This window comes from Dipteris shenzhenensis, chromosome 29, assembly GCF_047967505.1.
Source record: "Dipteris shenzhenensis isolate YYH24624 ecotype China chromosome 29, Dip_SZ_1.0, whole genome shotgun sequence".
Classification (NCBI taxonomy): Eukaryota; Viridiplantae; Streptophyta; class Polypodiopsida; order Gleicheniales; family Dipteridaceae; genus Dipteris; species Dipteris shenzhenensis.
This window is the reverse complement of record NC_141624.1, coordinates 40,329,997-40,339,970: the sequence shown is the minus strand read 5'-3', so window position 1 is coordinate 40,339,970 and position 9,974 is coordinate 40,329,997.

The following is a 9,974-nucleotide window of genomic DNA, read 5'->3' as shown; positions in this document are numbered from 1 at the left end:
AAGCTTGTATGCTTCTTAGAAAAATGTAACTTTTGTCCCTTGCATGCTATTCGAGTCACATGGTTTATGCTTCACAAAAGCTGCACTTGCATGGTCCTACTTATAGTTTCGTCATTGCATGCTAAACGTATCCACTGCTTTGTGGTTGTTTAGCTAGTTAGGAATTGCAAAAACTTTCCTCTCCTCACCGCTCTTTCATTAATTTTAATTGAAGTTTCTTTTTTAATGGAGTGACTTTCCTAATGTTGATTATAGTGATTTTGCCACCTCGTTTGTTTAAAAAGAAAAGTGAATGAGCGAATTTGCCACCTTGTTTGTTTATAAAGAAAAGTGAATGGTACTTTTTTAAAATTTAGAGGGGGGTAAGAGGAGAGTGTGCTTTAGTTGTCTCACTTTTTTGTGAGGGCAAACACAGCTTTGTTTCCTTATGAGAAGCTTCATGTGTGGCAGAGCCAGGAGCATGGCTCTCACGCCTCCACCATGAATGACACTCTCACCCCCTGTGCCTCTCCCTACTCCTCCCCTTGTCCCCGATTGTCATTCCCGGCCACCCTCCTAGCCTCTTTCACCACCTTTGCCTTCTTTGCAGCGCTCAATTGGGGAGCCAATCCGGATGAACATTCAATAGTGCGGCTCTAAGCGGATGGCTTTTGCGACATTGGGTAACTCAAGATTTGCAAGCTCAAGCAACATCGTCATCAAGATCACCAACGCCCGTACTTGGACCAATAGCATTGTGGCGCTCTGCTCATATACTAGCACGATGTCCAATCTTCATAGAAGCTCCAGCCATGACGACAACGATTGAAGGAATTGAAGGCTTTCTATATCGTCACGACTTCGGCGGGACACTTTACATACTGTCACGATTTCTGCGGGACGTCCCACAACTGCCTCCTACTGCAAGTGCTCATGGATCCAACGAGTCTCATCCTCAGGAGGCCGATGCAGTCACCTACTTCAAGATTTGGGGGGCAAAGGATAGAGTAGCATTGCTAGCCGCAGTACTTGCTCCCGATTCCAAGCAGCTCCAGTTCTTAGCATTGAAGAGCGGCTTGGAAATGTTGATCATTGCAGCGCAGTCCTCAGGCTACCTCCTTGGCATCGTCAAGAGGATGATCAACCGTGTGGGTATCATCCCCTTGGAAGCTCTGGTAGCCTTCTTTGGCATTGCAATGCATCTCCAGGCAGCATGTCACTGGGTCGGCTATGCTTACCTCCAATGACCCCTGCTCATCCAATTCAACTCTCCTCAATTGCGCCACTGGCAAAATACATGCCAACACCTCCATCTCCAACACTCCTACATGGATGATGAACGATTTGTTATTCTTGTACCCACAGCGTTGTTGGCGTTGCTCTTTTTAGTGTCGGCTCTGGATTACGCGAGTCACTTCATGATGCCGCAGCATCACTACATCCTTTGTTCGGTCCCGGCTCTCCTCTTCAGAATTCAAATGCTGATCTCCTCACTGGTGGCGCTCTTGGGATTTAGTTTACATTACGAACACCGTGCGGGCTTGGCAAGAGTTTTTCTATCACCTTTGCTATTTGCGAGCAGCATGATCTTTTCTGTGATAGCTACTCCTATTAAATGGCACCACAACTTCGATCAACCAACCCAAATATCCGTGTATGGCTGGATCATACCTCATGTAGCCGGTTGATCCATTGGTTAATAAAATTTTCTGCAATGCGTGATGCCTGTATGTATCCACTACAAAATAGAGTTTAGTTTTCGTTTGCAAAAGGACTAGTCGTAGCATCTGTTGATCTAATCGATGTCTCATCGACTATAAAATTCACAAAATTGCAGCGTTAAAGTCTTGTTTCAATGTCTCCAAATCTCATCAGGCAGCAGAAGCCACTCACCGTTTGCAGCATCCAAATTACTATGTTCTTCAACATCCTTTTCCTAATTCCTCCCATATTCCTATTAATGTTTCAGCTAATTCCATTTTCGCTCGTTTTCAATTTTTGGCCTGCCTTGAGGAGGGAAGGCTTTAGTAAAGGCTACTTCCCTTCAGAAAGGAAAATGACGTGGATTTTTGCTATTTTTTTCTCCCCCTTTCTCTCTCTCTCTTCTTCTTCTTTATCTTCTTCTTCTTTTTCTTGCTTGCTATTTTTGTCCCCATTTTTTTCTCCCCTTTTCTCTCTCTCTTCTTCTTCTTCTTGCTTGCTATTTTTGTCCCCATTTTTGGCCTACCCTCGGGGGTAGGCTATTATAGTGAACAATTTCTTTAGACGAGAAAAATATGTTTTTGGCCTTTAAAAAAATCAAATTTTGTGATTGGTTGATCTCCACCATTTTCTCCATGTTTTTCTCTTCATTCTATTGGGGGCATGTGATCTCCACCATTTCCTCCCTGGTTTTCTCTTCTTTCTATTTTGGACAGGGGTAGGCCTTACGAATGATTTTGATCATTCACCTTGTTTTTTAATCCTTGTCTCCATCTTGTTATTTCAGTCTCTTCTTTTACATGCGGGAAACTTCTTGTCTTGCCGTAATCTCTCTGCCACTCTTAATCATTAATCGATCTTCCTTGCTTCATGCGATTCTAAGAGTTTTCTCGCATCCCCTTTCTGCAACATGCTTACTTCCATCGACTGCATCTATATTGCGCTTGTTTGATAAGCGGTTACTTTCAAAACGATGGAGTAGTGAGAAATTTATAAAGCATGTGTAATATTCCCTAAGGTGCTTGCATCATAATTCACAAAACTGCCGATGCATGAGTTATGCATCAGGTTTTCTATCAGCAGTCGATGTTCTTGCTCTAATTGCGAGAATCTGAACTTCAGCTTGTTAATAAAACCGTAGGACAACAATGAATTGGCAGATGACATGAACTCGCCATAGCACAAAAGGACGTTTGAAAGGGGTGCCATATATCTTGGCAAACTAATCGATATATTCGCACACAACCAAAGCTTTCGCCAGCACTTTGAATTGGCTTTTGTGATCTTGGTGAGCAGAGGAGTTGCCAAAGAGACTCAACTTTTACAACCTCTTGATTCGTGAAATTTTCTCAAGATTATCTCTGTATAGTCTCAGACCATGCATCATCAAAACAGACCAAGTAGATGTTCCCTGTCAAGCATTGGATCGCGCTAACTTAGCTCCAACACGTTATGGCTTGCTCTTGCAACCATTTAATTTGCACCCAACTCACTTGAATAGAAATGTTTGAAGGGGTTGTTTCTAAACCTACAAAAAAGATTGCAGCATAAGTGGAAACTAGATCCGAGAAGAGACTGAAGCTTGAAAGAGTTGATTGTTGTGTTTAATGTGGTCCATATTTGAATAATTGATCTGGGCAAGGGTTTTGAGAGTAGACACTTGAAACTTCCTAAAGGAGGTTGAAAGTGGAGATCAAAAGAGGGACTAAACAAGAGACAATTTACTTGCCCCTCATGCAAGACGAGACAATTTTGAAAAAAGAAGCACCTCAAGTGACATGGAATGAAATATTGCAATCTTGACTTGCTTTTCATTTTGGGAAGGAGCTAAAAATCTCCACTTTTGTGCCATTTTGCTTCAACCAAATATATAAGGTAACTATTTGACTAATGATGTTTGTGCAACTTCATTAGTCAAACAGCTACACCATTTCGAATGATTGATAGGACAAAATAAGGACGTCTAAGCCAATGTTGCATATAGTTGGTCGTCGCTACATTCCTACACTCAAAAGTGGCACTTGGTCCCTTCTTCTCTGTGAATTGCAACCATGTTGGTGTATGTCTTGCACTCTTGCCAAACGAGGCAAGATACACCTTTGTGCATGCTCTAATCCTCCAACCTTGATCCTACTACATGCTCCTATAGTGGTACACCACTACATAGGTATTAGTCCAACCTACTCAAAAGGATGAGCGCACTCCCATCTATCAACTCATATGTGATACAATGATGTTGACCTAAACCTAGCAAATCCTAAACCCTCCCAAATAATGATGTTGACCTACTCATGGAGAATCCATTAGCCTTGAGGGCCTGTAGAGTAGGGAGTGCATCCTCCAAATTAATAGCATTACCAAGAATGACAGAGACCATGCTCGATCGAGATCATGTGCAGATTAAGTACTTGTTTCATCCTCAAAAAATCAAGACTAACAATGCTTTCTAATAGTGTGAACTCCATAAAATTATGCACACAAGGAAATGTAATGTACAAGTAGGTCTCTGAGGGTGGTGTTGGGTTTTCTATTTGGTGAAGGAAGCTTCATCACATAGTCAATAACTTTATAAGGAAGCACTAAACTAAATCCCTAGCTCTGATGAGAGCAAACATCATGCAACAACTTTTCTACCCAAATCTAAACGTTGATAAAGGACCAGGTTGAGCAAGTTGGCATGAACAAAGCCTTTTGCAAGGCAGAAACCATACAAGGTGAGTGCACCACCAAAAACGGTTAGGTATTCTTGCATTTGTAAAAGAGCCAAAGAGAAGGCTATCGATGGGGGTGAGCTTGTTCACCATAGCAGAAGCATCCATCACTGGTACAATAGGCAAAGTAGGCCATATTTTAATGTACAAATTAGAACACCAGATTTCTAATATCCAATTCTAATGTCCAATGATGCACTAATATAAGACGTGCATTTGATATGGACAATATTTTTAATGTATAGATTGAGTATAAAAAGAACGAAATGGACACCCTTTGGATCCAATGTTCCAATGATGGCCAAAATTTAGGTAGTGCCCAATGTTCCACCCGATATAAGATTACAAGAGAAGGCATCTCCAATATATATCCACCAACCTTTTTGTGCTTTTTTTATTGTCCAATCAATTCAATCTAAGATCCAATAATTATACGTCGAGCCATGGTTCTTTCATATCCATTAATACAAAGATGAGTAGTCCACACACAGATTTCTCTTATGGTGTGTAGCAAAGCACACATATTTTCTCATTAAGCAGTTGATGCTCTGATTTCTCTCTTTTACATGATGTGTGATGATGCATGTATATTCTCTTTCCCATGTGCAAACAATGCACAAGTTTGATGATGCACATATTTTCTCTTTATGCAGATCATGGGTCAACGTTTGCTTGGGTGTAGCCAATCGCGAAACTATTTTCGAGGCCATTTTGGAGCCACGACGCGACGCATTGGTGGGTGAGATTTTGAATTTTACGCAGACCTGCGCTCTCGCTGAAAGTTTTTTTGCAATCATGATTGGCTCACTGGCATAATAGTGAGACACAATCTTATCATGGTCAATAGCGCAGAGCTTGACACATGGCACTGTATGCATTTACTCATGAGCACAAAGACTGTTGCTCTGACTACCTCACACAGCCTTTGCCTTGCCATGTTTGCTTGCACAACTTCACCATCTGTCACTGTGCAATACAATCTTTTGTTGCGCTGACCACCATGCTGGTTCGAGCACAACTACATTGGCTTGACTATCACACAAAACTTTTGCCTTGCCACCTGTCATTGCGCAGCTTCGCCATCTATCACTGCGCAACACAATCTTTTGCTGCGCTGACCACCTTGCTAGTTCAAGTAATGATGTTGGCATGGAGAGACCACCACGTTGGCATGAAGACCACCATAGCATGTCAATCTCTAAAGGGGACCCCTCAAGGTCCATATCCACAACCACCATGCTGGATGTTGGAGCTATTTTAGTTCTAAACTAAGGAAAATAGTGTTATGTTGGAGATATTTTAGTCGTATTACTCCTTGTGCAACAAATTTTCAACCATCGCACACTTTCTTGGAGTTATTTTAGTTCCAAGCTAAGGAAAATGTAGACATTTGCAATTTAGTATAGTTTCCTTACAACCACCATGTTAGTTATTGGAGTTATTATAGTTCTAAACCACCACGCTGGTTATTGGAACCATTTTCACTACAGTAACAATAGTTTTTTTCAACATTTCTTATGCAACGATCCCTATGGTTGTAGTAAAATGTAAACGAGGGCAAAAATATGCCATACATGTTCTTCTTTAGAGCCACTTTTACTACCAAAGTAATAGCACGATAGTTTTGGCGATAATGGTACTACATTGAAATTGAAACAAAAGAAATAACATCCGATACTTTTTGTGATAATAGTATTACATCGAAATTAAAACAAAATAAATTACATCTGAAGCAAACATTTAACAAAATAGATTACATACAAAGATGCTAGCACTTTGTCTTTGTGACACTTCTTTAAACACTTGTAGCACTTGTCAACACCACCACTGTGGCAGGATTGGGTGTCACTTTTTGCCCTTGTTAGCACTTTCTTACACTTTTGACTTGGTGCCTTGTATGCAGGGGACAATACGAGCATCTCGTAGTGCTATCATAGGTAGGGACTTTCTTACAATTTTGACCCGAAACTCCTCGTAGGCAGGGGACAATACGAGCACCTCATAATTGAAATAATCTTTTTCATAGCAACTTCTTTCAAGGCACTAGAAGAGGGAACTCATCTTAGAGGTGAGCTCAATTGAGCACAACATTCGACAGCGGACAGGAAACTCAATATGGTGGTGAGCTCCAGCACACTGACGCATGCTCTCAATGTGTTAGAGCTGATCACCAAGTTGAGTTCCTTCCCCAGTGCCAAAGGTTGTGCGCAATTACGAGAGGCTCATCTCCAAGTTGAGTTCTCTCCCATTGCCTGATGGAACAATGACGACCCATTTCCCTTAGCTCCCCATCCTGCAACATGGTTGGTCATGAGGTTTTTCTTTCAAGTCTTTCAAGGAATTGCTTTCTTCATAGCAACTTCTTTCAAGGCACTGGCAAAGAGAACTCAACTTGGCAGTGAGCTCAATCGAGCACAACATTTGATAGTGGACAAGGAACTAAATTTGGTGGTGAGCTCCAGCACACTGATGCATGCTCTCAGTGTGTTATAGCTTATCACCAAGTTGAGTTCTCCTTCCCCAGTGCCAAAGGTTGTGCTCAATTATGAGAGTCTCATCACCAAGTTGAGTTCTCTACCAGTGCCTGATGGAACAACGATGACCTATTTCCCTTGGCTCCCCATCCTACAACTCCCTTGGTCATGGCTATGGCTGGTGGAGTGCTCGTGGAGTGTTGCAAGATGGAGAGCCAAGGCAAACAATGGATCCCATGACTTGGACAACATTATGAAGGGGCATCGAGGTTGCAAGAGAAGATTCATCATAGGGGTAGAAGGGGGCTTGGAGAGAGCATGGAAGGGGGTAGGAGAGAAATTTTCGTGGGTGCAGTGAATTGTTTCTCTGCCCTTAAGGCCTTTATATAGCTAGACTTGCCGCCCTCCCACTCTTTTCCCCTTTGTTTCTTATGTCACTTTGTGCAACTCTAGGTGCCTATCACTGCTAAGAGCACACAATCCACTCGCTGGATTTTGCTGGTAGCCCAGCCTAGCATAGGTAGTCATCTACATCATCGTCTAGCCATGACATGCGATTAGATGGTTGCCATGCTAGAATTTCTTGGTCATCGGAGCCAAGATCATGATAATTCAATGGGATGAGGAGGGAGGGGTGGTGGCACATGCACCCAGCTTGCTGGTAACCTAGCCTAGGTGGTCATTTACATCATCATCTAGCCATGACGAGCGATTAATTCAATGGGATGAGAGAGGAGGAGCGGTGGAACATACACCCAACTTTGCTCTGGTAGCCTAGCCTAGCGTAGGCGGTCATATACATCATCGTCTAGCCATGATGTACGATTAGATGGTTGCTCATGACATGCGATTAGATGGTTTCTCAATCATCGAAAAATTCTAACAGTGTGATATGTTCTTACAATCTATCTCCAGCTTAATGCTAATCTGAGTGTGTGAATAAGATGGTCCCTCATGAAAAGTCATTGTTATTACAATCTGATTCTGATTCTGACTCAATGCTAATCTAGGCCTATGAACTAGATAGCCCCTCATGCCAAGTCATTGTTATTATAGTCAATTAAAGAAAGGCAAGATCAAAATAGGACATCAGATTAGCATTGAGTCAATACATCAGGCAGTAATAACAATAATTCTCATTCTAAACTATTGTTATTATAGCCTAATAAACTGGCTGAATGCTAATCTAGGCTTGTGAACTAGATGCAAAGTCATTGTTATTACAATCTGATTCTAATTCAATGCTAATCTAAGCCTGTGAATTAGATGGTCCCTCATGCACAATCATTGTTTTATTACAGTATGATTTCGATTGAATGCTAATCTGAACCTATGAATTAGATGGTCCCTCGTGCACAGTCATTGTCGCTAAAACAAGCTCAGTGGTTGTTTGGGATTAGTATACTATTTTGGATTTACATTTTCCCTTGTTTGGGATTTATTGATTGGGATTTACTGAAACAAGCACGGTGGTTGTTTGGGATTTACTAAAGGTTATATTTTGTGGGGTAGTTAATCCTAAACCAACAAAAATGCATCTCGTTGGCCAATGCCTACCTCCTCTAGCATTAACTGGTGTTTGAGCTGACCCAATCATGATTGCATGATGTTCCAACCACCGAGCTGGTTTAGGTCAATCACATTAAGTCCAAGCTAGCCTGGTGTCGTGTTTGAGCTGATGAACCGGCCACACGGTTGCATGATATTCCAACCATCGGGCTGGTTTAGGACAATCACATTAAGTGCCTAACAATCACATAACTAGTGTTTGAGCTGACCCACAACCATGATTGCATGATGTTCCAACCACCGAGCTGGTTTAGGACAATCAGATTAAGTCCAAGCCAACCTGGTTCTGGTGTTTGAGCTGAACCAGCCACATGGTTGCATGATATTCCAACCACCAGGTTGGTTTAGGACAATCACATTTAGTCCAAGCTAGCCTAGTAAACTATCCTAAACCTCAATCACAAATAACCACCGGGCTGGTTTAGGCAGCCACTGACCTGCATTGTATCAAGAACTGAAACAAGTAAACTATCCCAAAGCTCAATCACGAACAACCACTGGGATTGCTTAGGCAACCACTAACCTACGTTGTATCATGCATGTGTATGATGTGCTCGTCAAACATCTTACATCCCGTCTGCTTTCTATAGATGTCCTTGTTATTTGGAGAAACTCTCGAGAGATGCACGAAGAGTGGAAGCAATGCATGATCATAACAGTTCGAGTAGTCTATGGGCTTCAACCGAACGCAAGAAAAGGAGAGATAGCCTAAGTCCAGAAGTCATTGCAATAGTGGTGATATTTCGGCACGAAAATGCAAGGTGTTGGTAGGGTTGTCACTCTATGAACTTTAGGGTGCAGGCTAAAGCTTATGAAGAATCGAGACTAGTATTTACCTAAATTGCCTGATGTTGCTTCCTCAAATGCTACCACCAATCGTGACATCACAGCTCGTTGTCTTTGCTTTGATGGCAATGATTGAATGCATACATCTACAACTACTTCCTGTTGATGCTCTGCAAGGAGTCTTCTATTCCTTGTGCCCTGACCAAGCTTTTCAGCTTTTTTATCTCGCAGCCTCTATTTGCTTCTCTTGCATCCATGGCGAGCTACATGTTGCCATGGCGATGATCAGTGAAAGATGACAATGCCAAACCAAAATAGAGAGAAGCTATTTTGTGAGGCAAGCAAAGAATAAAAGACAACTTACCAAAAAGAAGACAATGGCAAACCAAAGTCTGCGCAAGGTCACATTGGGTTGCAGGGCGTTTGCAGGGTGGGGACAAGTTACAGGTACTTAATCTTCCAAGATTTGATGGGTGGGAGGTGTGAAAATTCAAAATTCGCAAGAGTAGCAAAATTTCAGCCGTCGATTTCCCCCCCTCCGATGATACACATCAACAGAATTGGATATCCCAAACAAGTGCAATGTGGCCTAAAATGCTTCAAATCACAAATAGGCCAAAGGGCATGCTAGCAGGTTTGATGTTGTGTATTATTAAATGCAATGACCTTTGGCATGCTTATGAGCCATATAGCAAGCAAGTACATGGAAAAAGAAACAATTCAAAATTGTAAATAGTGTTGGATTTATTAAAAT